Genomic DNA, 20,899 nt, shown 5'->3' with positions numbered 1-20,899 from the left:
TGGACACCTCCCTGTCCCCTAGGATAACCATATAACCCTACTCTGTATGGACACCTCCCTGGCCCCTAGGATGAAAATATAACCCTGCTCTGTATGGACACTTCCATGTCCCCTGGGATAACCATATAACCCTACTCTGTATGGACACCTCCCTGTCCCCTAGGATAACCATATAACCCTACTCTGTATGGACACCTCCCTGTCCCCTAGGATAACCATATAACCCTACTCTGTATGGACACCTCCCTGTCCCCTAGGATAACCATATAACCCTACTCTTTATGGACACCTCCCTGTCCCCTAGGATGATATAACCCTACTCTGTATGGACACTTCCCTGTCCCCTAGGATAACCATATAACCCTGCTCTGTATGGAAACCTCCTTGTCCCCTGGTATGACCATATAACCCTACTCTGTATGGACACCTCCCTGTCCCCTAGGATGACCATATAACCCTACTCTGTATGGACACCTCCCTGTCCCCTAGGATAACCATATAACCCTACTCTGTATGGACACCCACTTGTCCCCTAGGATGACCATATAACCCTACTCTGTATGGACACCTCCCTGTCCCCTAGGATAACCATATAACCCTACTCTGTATGGACACCTCTCTGTCCCCTGGGATAACCATATAACCCTACTCTGGATGGACACCTCCCTGTCCCCTAGGATGATATAACCCTACTCTGTATGCACACCTCCCTGTCCCCTAGGATAACCATATAACCCTACTCTGTATGGACACCTCCCTGTCCCCTAGGATAACCATATAACCCTACTCTGTATGGACACCTCCTTGTCCCCTAGGATAACCATATAACCCTACTCTGTATGGACACTCCCTGTCCCCTAGGATAACCATATAACCCTACACTGTATGGACACCTCTCTGTCCCCTGGTATGACCATATAACCCTACTCTGTATGGACACCTCCCTGTCCCCTAGGATTAAATAACCCTACTCTGTATGGACACCTCCCTGTCCCCTAGGATGAACATATAACCCTACTCTGTATGGACACCTCCCTGTCCCCCAGGATAACCATATAACCCTACTCTGTATGGACACCTCCCTGGCCCCTAGGATGAAAATATAACCCTGCTCTGTATGGACACTTCCATGTCCCCTGGGATAACCATATAACCCTACTCTGTATGGACACCTCCCTGTCCCATAGGATAACCATATAACCCTACTCTGTATGGACACCTCCCTGTCCCCTAGGATAACCATATAACCCTACTCTGAATGGACACCTCCCTGTCCCCTAGGATAACCATATAACCCTACTCTGTATGGACACCTCCCTGTCCCCTGGTATGACCATATAACCCTACTCTGTATGGACACCTTCCTGTCCCCTAGGATGATATAACCCTACTCTGTATGGACACCTCCCTGTCCCCTAGGATGATATAACCATACTATGTATGGACACCTCCCTGGCCCCTAGGATGTACATATAACCCTGCTCTGTATGGACACTTCACCTGTCCCCTGGGATAACCATATAACCCTACTCTGTATGGACACCTCCCTGTCCCCTAGGATGACCATATAACCCTACTCTGTATGGACACCTCCCTGTCCCCTAGGATGAACATATAACCCTACACTGTATGGACACCTCCCTGTCCCCTAGGATAACCATATAACCCTACTCTGTATGGACACCTCCCTGTCCCCTAGGATAACCATATAACCCTACTCTGTATGGACACCTCCCTGTCCCCTAGGATAACCATATAACCCTACTCTGTATGGACACCTCCCTGTCCCCTAGGATGATATAACCCTACTCTGTATGGACACTTCCCTGTCCCCTAGGATAACCATATAACCCTGCTCTGTATGGACACCTCCTTGTCCCCTGGTATGACCATATAACCCTACTCTGTAAGGACACCTCCCTGTCCCCTAGGATGACCATATAACCCTACTCTGTATGGACACCTCCCTGTCCCCTAGGATAACCATATAACCCTACTCTGTATGGACACCCACTTGTCCCCTAGGATGACCATATAACCCTACTCTGTATGGACACCTCCCTGTCCCCTAGGATAACCATATAACCCTACTCTGTATGGACACCTCTCTGTCCCCTGGGATAACCATATAACCCTACTCTGGATGGACACCTCCCTGTCCCCTAGGATGATATAACCCTACTCTGTATGCACACCTCCCTGTCCCCTAGGATAACCATATAACCCTACTCTGTATGGACACCTCCCTGTCCCCTAGGATAACCATATAACCCTACTCTGTATGGACACCTCTCTGTCCCCTGGTATGACCATATAACCCTACTCTGTATGGACACCTCCCTGTCCCCTAGGATTAAATAACCCTACTCTGTATGGACACCTCCCTGTCCCCTAGGATGAACATATAACCCTACTCTGTATGGACACCTCCCTGTCCCCCAGGATAACCATATAACCCTACTCTGTATGGACACCTCCCTGGCCCCTAGGATGAAAATATAACCCTGCTCTGTATGGACACTTCCCTGTCCCCTGGGATAACCATATAACCCTACTCTGTATGGACACCTCCCTGTCCCCTAGGATAACCATATAACCCTACTCTGTATGGACACCTCCCTGTCCCCTAGGATAACCATATAACCCTACTCTGAATGGACACCTCCCTGTCCCCTAGGATAACCATATAACCCTACTCTGTATGGACACCTCCCTGTCCCCTGGTATGACCATATAACCCTACTCTGTATGGACACCTTCCTGTCCCCTAGGATGATATAACCCTACTCTGTATGGACACCTCCCTGTCCCCTAGGATGATATAACCATACTATGTATGGATACCTCCCTGTCCCCTAGGATGACCATATAAACATACTCTGTATGGACACCTCCCTGTCCCCTAGGATGAACATATAACCCTACTCTGTATGGACACCTCCCTGTCCCCTAGGATGAACATATAACCCTACTCTGTATGGACACCTCCCTGTCCCCCAGGATAACCATATAACCCTACTCTGTATGGACACCTCCCTGGCCCCTAGGATGAAAATATAACCCTGCTCTGTATGGACACTTCCATGTCCCCTGGGATAACCATATAACCCTACTCTGTATGGACACCTCCCTGTCCCATAGGATAACCATATAACCCTACTCTGTATGGACACCTCCCTGTCCCCTAGGATAACCATATAACCCTACTCTGAATGGACACCTCCCTGTCCCCTAGGATAACCATATAACCCTACTCTGTATGGACACCTCCCTGTCCCCTGGTATGACCATATAACCCTACTCTGTATGGACACCTTCCTGTCCCCTAGGATGATATAACCCTACTCTGTATGGACACCTCCCTGTCCCCTAGGATGATATAACCATACTATGTATGGACACCTCCCTGGCCCCTAGGATGTACATATAACCCTGCTCTGTATGGACACTTCACCTGTCCCCTGGGATAACCATATAACCCTACTCTGTATGGACACCTCCCTGTCCCCTAGGATGACCATATAACCCTACTCTGTATGGACACCTCCCTGTCCCCTAGGATGAACATATAACCCTACACTGTATGGACACCTCCCTGTCCCCTAGGATAACCATATAACCCTACTCTGTATGGACACCTCCCTGTCCCCTAGGATAACCATATAACCCTACTCTGTATGGACACCTCCCTGTCCCCTAGGATAACCATATAACCCTACTCTGTATGGACACCTCCCTGTCCCCTAGGATGATATAACCCTACTCTGTATGGACACTTCCCTGTCCCCTAGGATAACCATATAACCCTGCTCTGTATGGACACCTCCTTGTCCCCTGGTATGACCATATAACCCTACTCTGTAAGGACACCTCCCTGTCCCCTAGGATGACCATATAACCCTACTCTGTATGGACACCTCCCTGTCCCCTAGGATAACCATATAACCCTACTCTGTATGGACACCCACTTGTCCCCTAGGATGACCATATAACCCTACTCTGTATGGACACCTCCCTGTCCCCTAGGATAACCATATAACCCTACTCTGTATGGACACCTCTCTGTCCCCTGGGATAACCATATAACCCTACTCTGGATGGACACCTCCCTGTCCCCTAGGATGATATAACCCTACTCTGTATGCACACCTCCCTGTCCCCTAGGATAACCATATAACCCTACTCTGTATGGACACCTCCCTGTCCCCTAGGATAACCATATAACCCTACTCTGTATGGACACCTCTCTGTCCCCTGGTATGACCATATAACCCTACTCTGTATGGACACCTCCCTGTCCCCTAGGATTAAATAACCCTACTCTGTATGGACACCTCCCTGTCCCCTAGGATGAACATATAACCCTACTCTGTATGGACACCTCCCTGTCCCCCAGGATAACCATATAACCCTACTCTGTATGGACACCTCCCTGGCCCCTAGGATGAAAATATAACCCTGCTCTGTATGGACACTTCCCTGTCCCCTGGGATAACCATATAACCCTACTCTGTATGGACACCTCCCTGTCCCCTAGGATAACCATATAACCCTACTCTGTATGGACACCTCCCTGTCCCCTAGGATAACCATATAACCCTACTCTGAATGGACACCTCCCTGTCCCCTAGGATAACCATATAACCCTACTCTGTATGGACACCTCCCTGTCCCCTGGTATGACCATATAACCCTACTCTGTATGGACACCTTCCTGTCCCCTAGGATGATATAACCCTACTCTGTATGGACACCTCCCTGTCCCCTAGGATGATATAACCATACTATGTATGGATACCTCCCTGTCCCCTAGGATGACCATATAAACATACTCTGTATGGACACCTCCCTGTCCCCTAGGATGAACATATAACCCTACTCTGTATGGACACCTCCCTGTCCCCCAGGATAACCATATAACCCTCCTCTGTATGGACACCTCCCTGGCCCCTAGGATGAACATATAACCCTGCTCTGTATGGACACTTCCCTGTCCCCTGGGATAACCATATAACCCTACTCTGTATGGACACCTCCCTGTCCCCTAGGATGACCATATAACCCTACTCTGTATGGACACCTCCCTGTCCCCTAGGATGAACATATAACCCTACACTGTATGGACATCTCCCTGTCCCCTAGGATAACCATATAACCCTACTCTGTATGGACCCCTCCCTGTCCCCTAGGATAACCATATAACCCTACTCTGTATGGACACCTCCCTGTCCCCTAGGATGATATAACCCTACTCTGTATGGACACTTCCCTGTCCCCTAGGATAACAATATAACCCTGCTCTGTATGGACACCTCCTTGTCCCCTGGTATGACCATATAACCCTACTCTGTATGTACACCTCCCTGTCCCCTAGTATGACCATATAACCCTACTCTGTATGGACACCTCCCTGTCCCCTAGGATAACCATATAACCCTACTCTGTATGGACACCTCCCTGTCCCCTAGGATAACCATATAACCCTACTCTTTATGGACACCTCCCTGTCCCCTAGGATGATATAACCCTACTCTGTATGGACACTTCCCTGTCCCCTAGGATAACCATATAACCCTGCTCTGTATGGAAACCTCCTTGTCCCCTGGTATGACCATATAACCCTACTCTGTATGGACACCTCCCTGTCCCCTAGGATGACCATATAACCCTACTCTGTATGGACACCTCCCTGTCCCCTAGGATAACCATATAACCCTACTCTGTATGGACACTCACTTGTCCCCTAGGATGACCATATAACCCTACTCTGTATGGACACCTCCCTGTCCCCTAGGATAACCATATAACCCTACTCTGTATGGACACCTCTCTGTCCCCTGGGATAACCATATAACCCTCCTCTGTATGGACACCTCCCTGGCCCCTAGGATGAACATATAACCCTGCTCTGTATGGACACTTCCCTGTCCCCTGGGATAACCATATAACCCTACTCTGTATGGACACCTCCCTGTCCCCTAGGATGACCATATAACCCTACTCTGTATGGACACCTCCCTGTCCCCTAGGATGAACATATAACCCTACACTGTATGGACATCTCCCTGTCCCCTAGGATAACCATATAACCCTACTCTGTATGGACCCCTCCCTGTCCCCTAGGATAACCATATAACCCTACTCTGTATGGACACCTCCCTGTCCCCTAGGATGATATAACCCTACTCTGTATGGACACTTCCCTGTCCCCTAGGATAACAATATAACCCTGCTCTGTATGGACACCTCCTTGTCCCCTGGTATGACCATATAACCCTACTCTGTATGTACACCTCCCTGTCCCCTAGTATGACCATATAACCCTACTCTGTATGGACACCTCCCTGTCCCCTAGGATAACCATATAACCCTACTCTGTATGGACACCTCCCTGTCCCCTAGGATAACCATATAACCCTACTCTTTATGGACACCTCCCTGTCCCCTAGGATGATATAACCCTACTCTGTATGGACACTTCCCTGTCCCCTAGGATAACCATATAACCCTGCTCTGTATGGAAACCTCCTTGTCCCCTGGTATGACCATATAACCCTACTCTGTATGGACACCTCCCTGTCCCCTAGGATGACCATATAACCCTACTCTGTATGGACACCTCCCTGTCCCCTAGGATAACCATATAACCCTACTCTGTATGGACACTCACTTGTCCCCTAGGATGACCATATAACCCTACTCTGTATGGACACCTCCCTGTCCCCTAGGATAACCATATAACCCTACTCTGTATGGACACCTCTCTGTCCCCTGGGATAACCATATAACCCTACTCTGGATGGACACCTCCCTGTCCCCTAGGATGATATAACCCTACTCTGTATGCACACCTCCCTGTCCCCTAGGATAACCATATAACCCTACTCTGTATGGACACCTCCCTGTCCCCTAGGATAACCATATAACCCTACTCTGTATGGACACCTCCTTGTCCCCTAGGATAACCATATAACCCTACTCTGTATGGACACTCCCTGTCCCCTAGGATAACCATATAACTCTACACTGTATGGACACCTCTCTGTCCCCTGATATGACCATATAACCCTACTCTGTATGGACACCTCCCTGTCCCCTAGGATTAAATAACCCTACTCTGTATGGACACCTCCCTGTCCCCTAGGATGAACATATAACCCTACTCTGTATGGACACCTCCCTGTCCCCCAGGATAACCATATAACCCTACTCTGTATGGACACCTCCCTGGCCCCTAGGATGAAAATATAACCCTGCTCTGTATGGACACTTCCATGTCCCCTGGGATAACCATATAACCCTACTCTGTATGGACACCTCCCTGTCCCATAGGATAACCATATAACCCTACTCTGTATGGACACCTCCCTGTCCCCTAGGATAACCATATAACCCTACTCTGAATGGACACCTCCTTGTCCCCTAGGATAACAATATAACCCTACTCTGTATGGACACCTCCCTGTCCCCTGGTATGACCATATAACCCTACTCTGTATGGACACCTTCCTGTCCCCTAGGATGATATAACCCTACTCTGTATGGACACCTCCCTGTCCCCTAGGATGATATAACCATACTATGTATGGACACCTCCCTGTCCCCTAGGATGACCATATAACCATACTCTGTATGGACACCTCCCTGTCCCCTAGGATGAACATATAACCCTACTCTGTATGGACACCTCCCTGTCCCCCAGGATAACCATATAACCCTCCTCTGTATGGACACCTCCCTGGCCCCTAGGATGTACATATAACCCTGCTCTGTATGGACACTTCCCTGTCCCCTGGGATAACCATATAACCCTACTCTGTATGGACACCTCCCTGTCCCCTAGGATGACCATATAACCCTACTCTGTATGGACACCTCCCTGTCCCCTAGGATGAACATATAACCCTACACTGTATGGACACCTCCCTGTCCCCTAGGATAACCATATAACCCTACTCTGTATGGACACCTCCCTGTCCCCTAGGATAACCATATAACCCTACTCTGTATGGACACCTCCCTGTCCCCTAGGATAACCATATAACCCTACTCTGTATGGACACCTCCCTGTCCCCTAGGATGATATAACCCTACTCTGTATGGACACTTCCCTGTCCCCTAGGATAACCATATAACCCTGCTCTGTATGGACACCTCCTTGTCCCCTGGTATGACCATATAACCCTACTCTGTATGGACACCTCCCTGTCCCCTAGGATGACCATATAACCCTACTCTGTATGGACACCTCCCTGTCCCCTAGGATAACCATATAACCCTACTCTGTATGGACACCCACTTGTCCCCTAGGATGACCATATAACCCTACTCTGTATGGACACCTCCCTGTCCCCTAGGATAACCATATAACCCTACTCTGTATGGACACCTCTCTGTCCCCTGGGATAACCATATAACCCTACTCTGGATGGACACCTCCCTGTCCCCTAGGATGATATAACCCTACTCTGTATGCACACCTCCCTGTCCCCTAGGATAACCATATAACCCTACTCTGTATGGACACCTCCCTGTCCCCTAGGATAACCATATAACCCTACTCTGTATGGACACCTCTCTTTCCCCTGGTATGACCATATAACCCTACTCTGTATGGACACCTCCCTGTCCCCTAGGATTAAATAACCCTACTCTGTATGGACACCTCCCTGTCCCCTAGGATGAACATATAACCCTACTCTGTATGGACACCTCCCTGTCCCCCAGGATAACCATATAACCCTACTCTGTATGGACACCTCCCTGGCACCTAGGATGAAAATATAACCCTGCTATGTATGGACACTTCCCTGTCCCCTGGGATAACCATATAACCCTACTCTGTATGGACACCTCCCTGTCCCCTAGGATAACCATATAACCCTACTCTGTATGGACACCTCCCTGTCCCCTAGGATAACCATATAACCCTACTCTGAATGGACACCTCCCTGTCCCCTAGGATAACCATATAACCCTACTCTGTATGGACACCTCCCTGTCCCCTGGTATGACCATATAACCCTACTCTGTATGGACACCTTCCTGTCCCCTAGGATGATATAACCCTACTCTGTATGGACACCTCCCTGTCCCCTAGGATGATATAACCATACTATGTATGGACACCTCCCTGTCCCCTAGGATGACCATATAAACATACTCTGTATGGACACCTCCCTGTCCCCTAGGATGAACATATAACCCTACTCTGTATGGACACCTCCCTGTCCCCCAGGATAACCATATAACCCTCCTCTGTATGGACACCTCCCTGGCCCCTAGGATGAACATATAACCCTGCTCTGTATGGACACTTCCCTGTCCCCTGGGATAACCATATAACCCTACTCTGTATGGACACCTCCCTGTCCCCTAGGATGACCATATAACCCTACTCTGTATGGACACCTCCCTGTCCCCTAGGATGAACATATAACCCTACACTGTATGGACATCTCCCTGTCCCCTAGGATAACCATATAACCCTACTCTGTATGGACACCTCCCTGTCCCCTAGGATAACCATATAACCCTACTCTGTATGGACCCCTCCCTGTCCCCTAGGATAACCATATAACCCTACTCTGTATGGACACCTCCCTGTCCCCTAGGATGATATAACCCTACTCTGTATGGACACTTCCCTGTCCCCTAGGATAACAATATAACCCTGCTCTGTATGGACACCTCCTTGTCCCCTGGTATGACCATATAACCCTACTCTGTATGTACACCTCCCTGTCCCCTAGTATGACCATATAACCCTACTCTGTATGGACACCTCCCTGTCCCCTAGGATAACCATATAACCCTACTCTGTATGGACACCCACTTGTCCCCTAGGATGACCATATAACCCTACTCTGTATGGACACCTCCCTGTCCCCTAGGATAACCATATAACCCTACTCTGTATGTACACCTCTCTGTCCCCTGGGATAACCATATAACCCTACTCTGGATGGACACCTCCCTGTCCCCTAGGATGATATAACCCTACTCTGTATGCACACCTCCCTGTCCCCTAGGATAACCATATAACCCTACTCTGTATGGACACCTCCCTGTCCCCTAGGATAACCATATAACCCTACTCTGTATGGACACTCCCTGTCCCCTAGGATAACCATATAACCCTACACTGTATGGACACCTCTCTGTCCCCTGGTATGACCATATAACCCTACTCTGTATGGACACCTCCCTGTCCCCTAGGATTAAATAACCCTACTCTGTATGGACACCTCCCTGTCCCCTAGGATGAACATATAACCCTACTCTGTATGGACACCTCCCTGTCCCCCAGGATAACCATATAACCCTACTCTGTATGGACACCTCCCTGGCCCCTAGGATGAAAATATAACCCTGCTCTGTATGGACACTTCCCTGTCCCCTGGGATAACCATATAACCCTACTCTGTATGGACACCTCCCTGTCCCCTAGGATAACCATATAACCCTACTCTGTATGGACACCTCCCTGTCCCCTAGGATAACCATATAACCCTACTCTGAATGAACACCTCCCTGTCCCCTAGGATAACCATATAACCCTACTCTGTATGGACACCTCCCTGTCCCCTGGTATGACCATATAACCCTACTCTGTATGGACACCTCCCTGTCCCCTGGTATGACCATATAACCCTACTCTGTATGGACACCTTCCTGTCCCCTAGGATGATATAACCCTACTCTGTATGGACACCTCCCTGTCCCCTAGGATGATATAACCATACTATGTATGGACACCTCCCTGTCCCCTAGGATGACCATATAAACATACTCTGTATGGACACCTCCCTGTCCCCTAGGATGAACATATAACCCTACTCTGTATGGACACCTCCCTGTCCCCCAGGATAACCATATAACCCTCCTCTGTATGGACACCTCCCTGGCCCCTAGGATGAACATATAACCCTGCTCTGTATGGACACTTCCCTGTCCCCTGGGATAACCATATAACCCTACTCTGTATGGACACCTCCCTGTCCCCTAGGATGACCATATAACCCTACTCTGTATGGACACCTTCCTGTCCCCTAGGATGAACATATAACCCTACACTGTATGGACACCTCCCTGTCCCCTAGGATAACCATATATCCCTACTCTGTATGGACACCTCCCTGTCCCCTAGGATAACCATATAACCCTACTCTGTATGGACCCCTCCCTGTCCCCTAGGATAACCATATAACCCTACTCTGTATGGACACCTCCCTGTCCCCTAGGATGATATAACCCTACTCTGTATGGACACTTCCCTGTCCCCTAGGATAACCATATAACCCTGCTCTGTATGGACACCTCCTTGTCCCCTGGTATGACCATATAACCCTACTCTGTATGGACACCTCCCTGTCCCCTAGGTTGACCATATAACCCTACTCTGTATGGACACCTCCCTGTCCCCTAGGATAACCATATAACCCTACTCTGTATGGACACCCACTTGTCCCCTAGGATGACCATATAACCCTACTCTGTATGGACACCTCCCTGTCCCCTAGGATAACCATATAACCCTACTCTGTATGGACACCTCTCTGTCCCCTGGGATAACCATATAACCCTACTCTGGATGGACACCTCCCTGTCCCCTAGGATGATATAACCCTACTCTGTATGCACACCTCCCTGTCCCCTAGGATAACCATATAACCCTACTCTGTATGGACACCTCCCTGTCCCCTAGGATAACCATATAACCCTACTCTGTATGGACACCTCCTTGTCCCCTAGGATAGCCATATAACCCTACTCTGTATGTACACTCCCTGTCCCCTAGGATAACCATATAACCCTACACTGTATGGACACCTCTCTGTCCCCTGGTATGACCATATAACCCTACTCTGTATGGACACCTCCCAGTCCACTAGGATTAAATAACCCTAATCTGTATGGACACCTCCCTGTCCCCTAGGATGAACATATAACACTACTCTGTATGGACACCTCCCTGTCCCCCAGGATAACCATATAACCCTACTCTGTATGGACACCTCCCTGGCCCCTAGGATGAAAATATAACCCTGCTCTGTATGGACACTTCCCTGTCCCCTGGGATAACCATATAACCCTACTCTGTATGGACACCTCCCTGTCCCCTAGGATAACCATATAACCCTACTCTGTATGGACACCTCCCTGTCCCCTAGGATAACCATATAACCCTACTCTGAATGGACACCTCCCTGTCCCCTAGGATAACCATATAACCCTACTCTGTATGGACACCTCCCTGTCCCCTGGTATGACCATATAACCCTACTCTGTATGGACACCTTCCTGTCCCCTAGGATGATATAACCCTACTCTGTATGGACACCTCCCTGTCCCCTAGGATGATATAACCCTGCTCTGGATAGACACCTCCCTGTCCCCTAGGATGACCATATAACCATACTCTGTATGGACACCTCCCTGTCCCCTAGGATGAACATATAACCCTACTCTGTATGGACACCTCCCTGTCCCCTAGGATGAACATATAACCCTACTCTGTATGGACACCTCCCTGTCCCCTAGGATGAACATATAACCCTACACTGCATGGACACCTCCCTGTCCCCTAGGATAACCATATAACCCTACTCTGTATGGACACCTCCCTGTCCCCTAGGATAACCATATAACCCTACTCTGTATGGACACCTCCCTGTCCCCTAGGATAACCATATAACCCTACTCTGTATGGACACCTCCCTGTCCCCTAGGATGATATAACCCTACTCTGTATGGACACTTCCCTGTCCCCTAGGATAACCATATAACCCTGCTCTGTATGGACACCTCCTTGTCCCCTGGTATGACCATATAACCCTACTCTGTATGGACACCTCCCTGTCCCCTAGGATGACCATATAACCCTACTCTGTATGGACACCTCCCTGTCCCCTAGGATAACCATATAACCCTACTCTGTATGGACACCCACTTGTCCCCTAGGATGACCATATAACCCTACTCTGTATGGACACCTCCCTGTCCCCTAGGATAACCATATAACCCTACTCTGTATGGACACCTCTCTGTCCCCTGGGATAACCATATAACCCTACTCTGGATGGACACCTCCCTGTCCCCTAGGATGATATAACCCTACTCTGTATGCACACCTCCCTGTCCCCTAGGATAACCATATAACCCTACTCTGTATGGACACCTCCCTGTCCCCTAGGATAACCATATAACCCTACTCTGTATGGACACCTCCTTGTCCCCTAGGATAACCATATAACCCTACTCTGTATGGACACTCCCTGTCCCCTAGGATAACCATATAACCCTACTCTGGATGGACACCTCCCTGTCCCCTAGGATGATATAACCCTACTCTTTATGGACACCTCCCTGTCCCCTAGGATGATATAACCCTACTCTGTATGGACACCTCCCTGTCCCCCAGGATGACCATATAGCCCTACTCTGTATGGACACCTCCCTGTCCCCTAGGATGACCATATATGCAGTGTACTCAGGTGATTAGCTCCTGTATCCGTCACCCTGTGATTCGGTATAAATCTAGTGTGAAGGTCTTGATGCTCCAGCAGTAGTAGGTCGATAATGAGGAGTTTCTTTTCCACTATGATTAAAAATCTGTCCATCTTTATTGGATATAATGAATGGTTTTCTTTGAACGCAAGTTTACAGAGCGTTGGCTGTGTTCAGGAATCTACGGTCGGTTTGAATGTGTCCCAGCTGGTACCCTTTTCCCTATGTAGTAGCACTACTTTTAAGCAGGGCCAATAGGGCTATATGTACTATGTAGGGAATAGGGTGCCATTTGGTATACAAACTTAGTTTTTCCTTTTTACTCCAACGTCATTGATATGTTGGTTTGGAGCTGTCATCTGTAATAACGTCGTCGACGTGTTGGTTTTGCGTGAAGCTGTCAGCTGTCATCTATAATAACGTCTGTCGATTGTCCCTGCTAGATTGTGAATATGCTGAACAAAAAGATTTTACAGTGAAATCCACAGCAATTGCCAGAAACGCTGCGTTGATGCTTTTGTTTAATCACTTTGAGACAGACTCTGTTACTGCTGACAGAATTACACCCATAATGGCATGGAGAGAGTCCCAATAACACCCTATTCCCTACTCAAAAGTAGTGCACTACATAGGGAAAAGGGTGCCGTTTGAGATGCATATATAAAGTACAGTATTCAAACCCTATCTTTTCGATTTACCTCTGAATATGTCCTATCTATATCCTTTAATGTTAAGTGTGCCTTTAATGTTGGAGAGTAAGGATGAGCTAATGTCTTTCTGACGTGGATCTGCCCTGAGCTTTAATGAGCTGAGCTCTTTATGACGTGGATCTGCCCTGAGCTTTAATGAGCAGAGGTCTTTATGACGTGGATCTGCCCTGAGCTTTAATGAGCTGAGGTCTTTATGATGTGGATCTGGCCTGAGCTTTAATGAGCTGAGGTCTTTATGACGTGGATATGCCCTGAGCTTTAATGAGCAGAGGTCTTTATGACGTGGATCTGCCCTGAGCTTTAATGAGCTGAGGTCTTTATGATGTGGATCTGGCCTGAGCTTTAATGAGCTGAGGTCTTTATGACGTGGATATGCCCTGAGCTTTAATGAGCGGAGGTCTTTATGACGTGGATCTGCCCTGAGCTTTAATGAGCAGAGGTCTTTATGACGTGGATCTGCCCTGAGCTTTAATGAGCTGAGGTCTTTATGACGTGGATCTGCCCTGAGCTTTAATGAGCGGAGGTCATTCTGACGTGGATCTGCCCTGAGCTTTAATGAGCCTAGGTCTTTATGACGTGGATCTGCCCTGAGCTTTAATGAGCAGAGGTCTTTATGACGTGGATCTGCCCTGAGCTTTAATGAGCAGAGGTCTTTATGACGTGGATCTGCCCTGAGCTTTAATGAGCGGAGGTCTTTATGGCGTGGATCTGCCCTGAGCTTTAATGAGCGGAGGTCTTTATGACGTGGATCTGCCCTGAGCTTTAATGAGCAGAGGTCTTTATGACGTGGATCTGCCCTGAGCTTTAATGAGCTGAGGTCTTTATGACGTGGATCTGCCCTGAGCTTTAATGAGCGGAGGTCTTTCTGACGTGGATCTGCCCTGAGCTTTAATGAGCGGAGGTCTTTCTGACGTGGATCTGCCCTGAGCTTTAATGAGCTGAGGTCTTTATGACGTGGATCTGCCCTGAGCTTTAATGAGCAGTGATCTTTATGACGTGGATCTGCCCTGAGCTTTAATGAGCGGAGGTCTTTATGACGTGGATCTGCCCTGAGCTTTAATGAGCGGAGGTCTTTCTGACGTGGATCTGCCCTGAGCTTTAATGAGCAGAGGACTTTCTGACGTGGATCTGCCCTGAGCTTTAATGAGCAGAGGTCTTTCTGACGTGGATCTGCCCTGAGCTTTAATGAGCGGAGGTCTTTATGACGTGGATCTGCCCTGAGCTTTAATGAGCGGAGTTCTTTATGATGTGGATCTGCCCTGAGCTTTAATGAGCGGAGGTCTTTCTGATGTGGATCTGCCCTGAGCTTTAATGAGCGGAGGTCTTTCTGACGTGGATCTGCCCTGAGCTTTAATGAGCAGAGGTCTTTCTGACGTGGATCTGTCCTGAGCTTTAATGAGCAGAGGTCTTTATGACGTGGATCTGCCCTTACCTTTAATGAGCTGAGGTCTTTATGATGTGGATCTGCCCTCAGCTTTAATGAGCGGAGGTCTTTCTGACGTGGATCTGCCCTGAGCTTTAATGAGCGGAGGTCTTTCTGATGTGGATCTGCCCTGAGCTTTAATGAGCGGAGGTCTTTCTGACGTGGATCTGCCCTGAGCTTTAATGAGCGGAGGTCTTTCTGACGTGGATCTGCCCTGAGCTTTAATGAGCGGAGGTCTTTATGACGTGGATCTGCCCTCAGCTTTAATGAGCGGAGGTCTTTATGACATGGATCTGCTATGAGCTTTAATGAGCGGAGGTCTTTATGACGTGGATCTGCCCTGAGCTTTAATGAGCGGAGGTCTTTCTGACGTGGATCTGCCTTGAGCTTTATTGAGCAGAGATCTTTCTGACGTGGATCTGCCCTGAGCTTTAATGAGCAGAGGTCTTTATGACGTGGATCTGCCCTGAGCTTTAATGAGCTGAGGTCTTTATGATGTGGATCTGGCCTGAGCTTTAATGAGCTGAGGTCTTTATGACGTGGATATGCCCTGAGCTTTAATGAGCGGAGGTCTTTATGACGTGGATCTGCCCTGAGCTTTAATGAGCAGAGGTCTTTATGACGTGGATCTGCCCTGAGCTTTAATGAGCTGAGGTCTTTATGACGTGGATCTGCCCTGAGCTTTAATGAGCGGAGGTCATTCTGACGTGGATCTGCCCTGAGCTTTAATGAGCCTAGGTCTTTATGACGTGGATCTGCCCTGAGCTTTAATGAGCAGAGGTCTTTATGACGTGGATCTGCCCTGAGCTTTAATGAGCAGAGGTCTTTATGACGTGGATCTGCCCTGAGCTTTAATGAGCGGAGGTCTTTATGGCGTGGATCTGCCCTGAGCTTTAATGAGCGGAGGTCTTTATGACGTGGATCTGCCCTGAGCTTTAATGAGCAGAGGTCTTTATGACGTGGATCTGCCCTGAGCTTTAATGAGCTGAGGTCTTTATGACGTGGATCTGCCCTGAGCTTTAATGAGCGGAGGTCTTTCTGACGTGGATCTGCCCTGAGCTTTAATGAGCGGAGGTCTTTATGACGTGGATCTGCCCTGAGCTTTAATGAGCTGAGGTCTTTATGACGTGGATCTGCCCTGAGCTTTAATCAGCAGCGATCTTTATGACGTGGATCTGCCCTGAGCTTTAATGAGCGGAGGTCTTTATGACGTGGATCTGCCCTGAGCTTTAATGAGCGGAGGTCTTTCTGACGTGGATCTGCCCTGAGCTTTAATGAGCAGAGGACTTTCTGACGTGGATCTGCCCTGAGCTTTAATGAGCAGAGGTCTTTCTGACGTGGATCTGCCCTGAGCTTTAATGAGCGGAGGTCTTTATGACGTGGATCTGCCCTGAGCTTTAATGAGCGGAGTTCTTTATGATGTGGATCTGCCCTGAGCTTTAATGAGCGGAGGTCTTTCTGATGTGGATCTGCCCTGAGCTTTAATGAGCGGAGGTCTTTCTGACGTGGATCTGCCCTGAGCTTTAATGAGCAGAGGTCTTTCTGACGTGGATCTGTCCTGAGCTTTAATGAGCAGAGGTCTTTATGACGTGGATCTGCCCTGACCTTTAATGAGCTGAGGTCTTTATGATGTGGATCTGCCCTCAGCTTTAATGAGCGGAGGTCTTTCTGACGTGGATCTGCCCTGAGCTTTAATGAGCGGAGGTCTTTCTGATGTGGATCTGCCCTGAGCTTTAATGAGCGGAGGTCTTTCTGACGTGGATCTGCCCTGAGCTTTAATGAGCGGAGGTCTTTCTGACGTGGATCTGCCCTGAGCTTTAATGAGCGGAGGTCTTTATGACGTGGATCTGCCCTCAGCTTTAATGAGCGGAGGTCTTTATGACGTGGATCTGCCCTGAGCTTTAATGGACAGAGATCTTTAAGACGTGGATCTGCCCTGAGCTTTAATGAGCAGAGGTCTTTATGACGTGGATCTGCCCTGAGCTTTAATGAGCGGAGGTCTTTCTGACGTGGATCTGCCCTGAGCTTTAATGAGCGGAGGTCTTCATGACGTGGATCTGCCCTGAGCTTTAATGAGCGGAGGTCTTTCTGACGTGGATCTGCCCTGAGCTTTAATGAGCGGAGGTCTTTATGACGTGGATCTGCCCTGAGCTTTAATGAGCGGAGGTCTTTCTGACGTGGATCTGCCCTGAGCTTTAATGAGCGGAGGTCTTTCTGACGTGGATCTGCCCTGAGCTTTAATGAGCGGAGGTCTTTCTGACGAGGATCTGCCCTGAGCTTTAATGAGCGGAGGTCTTTATGACGTGGATCTGCCCTGAGCTTTAATGAGCGGAGGTCTTTATGACGTGGATCTGCCCTGAGCTTTAATGAGCAGAGGTCTTTATGACGTGGATCTGCCCTGAGCTTTAATGAGCTGAGGTCTTTCTGACGTGGATCTGCCCTGAGCTTTAATGAGCGGAGGTCTTTATGACGTGGATCTGCCCTGAGCTTTAATGAGCGGAGGTCTTTCTGACGTGGATCTGCCCTGAGCTTTAATGATCAGAGGTCTTTCTGACGTGGATCTGCCCTGAGCTTTAATGAGCGGAGGTCTTTCTGACGTGGATCTGCCCTGAGCTTTAATGAGCGGAGGTCTTTATGACGTGGATCTGCCCTGAGCTTTAATGAGCGGAGGTCTTTCTGACGTGGATCTGCCCTGAGCTTTAATGAGCGGAGGTCTTTATGTCGTGGATCTGCCCTGAGCTTTAATGAGCAGAGGTCTTTATGACGTGGATCTGCCCTGAGCTTTAATGAGCTGAGGTCTTTATGACGTGGATCTGTCCTGAGCTTTAATGAGCTGAGGTCTTTATGACGTGGATCTGCCCTGAGCTTTAATGAGCAGAGGTCTTTATGACGTGGATCTACCATGAGCTTTAATGAGCGGAGGTCTTTCTGACGTGGATCTGCCCTGAGCTTTAATGAGCAGAGGTCTTTATGACGTGGATCTGCCCTGAGCTTTAATGAGCGGAGGTCTTTCTGACGTGGATCTAACCTGAGCTTTAATGAGCGGAGGTCTTTCTGACGTGGATCTGCCCTGAGCTTTATTGAGCAGAGGTCTTTATGACGTGGATCTGCCCTGAGCTTTAATGAGCGGAGGTCTTTATGACGTGGATCTGCCCTGAGCTTTAATGGACGGAGATCTTGAAGACGTGGATCTGCCCTGAGCTTTAATGAGCAGAGGTCTTTATGACGTGGATCTGCCCTGAGCTTTAATGAGCTGAGGTCTTTATGATGTGGATCTGGCCTGAGCTTTAATGAGCTGAGGTCTTTATGACGTGGATATGCCCTGAGCTTTAATGAGCGGAGGTCTTTATGACGTGGATCTGCCCTGAGCTTTAATGAGCAGAGGTCTTTATGACGTGGATCTGCCCTGAGCTTTAATGAGCTGAGGTCTTTATGACGTGGATCTGCCCTGAGCTTTAATGAGCGGAGGTCATTCTGACGTGGATCTGCCCTGAGCTTTAATGAGCCTAGGTCTTTATGACGTGGATCTGCCCTGAGCTTTAATGAGCAGAGGTCTTTATGACGTGGATCTGCCCTGAGCTTTAATGAGCAGAGGTCTTTATGACGTGGATCTGCCCTGAGCTTTAATGAGCGGAGGTCTTTATGGCGTGGATCTGCCCTGAGCTTTAATGAGCGGAGGTCTTTATGACGTGGATCTGCCCTGAGCTTTAATGAGCAGAGGTCTTTATGACGTGGATCTGCCCTGAGCTTTAATGAGCTGAGGTCTTTATGACGTGGATCTGCCCTGAGCTTTAATGAGCGGAGGTCTTTCTGACGTGGATCTGCCCTGAGCTTTAATGAGCGGAGGTCTTTCTGACGTGGATCTGCCCTGAGCTTTAATGAGCTGAGGTCTTTATGACGTGGATCTGCCCTGAGCTTTAATGAGCAGCGATCTTTATGACGTGGATCTGCCCTGAGCTTTAATGAGCGGAGGTCTTTATGACGTGGATCTGCCCTGAGCTTTAATGAGCTGAGGTCTTTATGACGTGGATCTGCCCTGAGCTTTAATCAGCAGCGATCTTTATGACGTGGATCTGCCCTGAGCTTTAATGAGCGGAGGTCTTTATGACGTGGATCTGCCCTGAGCTTTAATGAGCGGAGGTCTTTCTGACGTGGATCTGCCCTGAGCTTTAATGAGCAGAGGACTTTCTGACGTGGATCTGCCCTGAGCTTTAATGAGCAGAGGTCTTTCTGACGTGGATCTGCCCTGAGCTTTAATGAGCGGAGGTCTTTATGACGTGGATCTGCCCTGAGCTTTAATGAGCGGAGTTCTTTATGATGTGGATCTGCCCTGAGCTTTAATGAGCGGAGGTCTTTCTGATGTGGATCTGCCCTGAGCTTTAATGAGCGGAGGTCTTTCTGACGTGGATCTGCCCTGAGCTTTAATGAGCGGAGGTCTTTATGACGTGGATCTGCCCTGAGCTTTAATGAGCGGAGTTCTTTATGATGTGGATCTGCCCTGAGCTTTAATGAGCGGAGGTCTTTCTGATGTGGATCTGCCCTGAGCTTTAATGAGCAGAGGTCTTTCTGACGTGGATCTGTCCTGAGCTTTAATGAGCAGAGGTCTTTATGACGTGGATCTGCCCTGACCTTTAATGAGCTGAGGTCTTTATGATGTGGATCTGCCCTCAGCTTTAATGAGCGGAGGTCTTTCTGACGTGGATCTGCCCTGAGCTTTAATGAGCGGAGGTCTTTCTGATGTGGATCTGCCCTGATCTTTAATGAGCGGAGGTCTTTCTGACGTGGATCTGCCCTGAGCTTTAATGAGCGGAGGTCTTTCTGACGTGGATCTGCCCTGAGCTTTAATGAGCGGAGGTCTTTATGACGTGGATCTGCCCTCAGCTTTAATGAGCGGAGGTCTTTATGACGTGGATCTGCCCTGAGCATTAATGGACAGAGATCTTTAAGACGTGGATCTGCCCTGAGCTTTAATGAGCAGAGGTCTTTATGACGTGGATCTGCCCTGAGCTTTAATGAGCGGAGGTCTTTATGGCGTGGATCTGCCCTGAGCTTTAATGAGCGGAGGTCTTTATGACGTGGATCTGCCCTGAGCTTTAATGAGCAGAGGTCTTTATGACGTGGATCTGCCCTGAGCTTTAATGAGCTGAGGTCTTTATGACGTGGATCTGCCCTGAGCTTTAATGAGCGGAGGTCTTTCTGACGTGGATCTGCCCTGAGCTTTAATGAGCGGAGGTCTTTATGCCGTGGATCTGCCCTG

The sequence above is a fragment of the Salmo salar genome, chromosome 09 (assembly GCF_965601325.2).
Source record: "Salmo salar chromosome 09, fSalSal1, whole genome shotgun sequence".
NCBI classification, from domain to species: domain Eukaryota; kingdom Metazoa; phylum Chordata; class Actinopteri; order Salmoniformes; family Salmonidae; genus Salmo; species Salmo salar.
The sequence above is the reverse complement of the archived record's forward strand: the minus strand, read 5'-3'. Positions refer to the sequence as shown.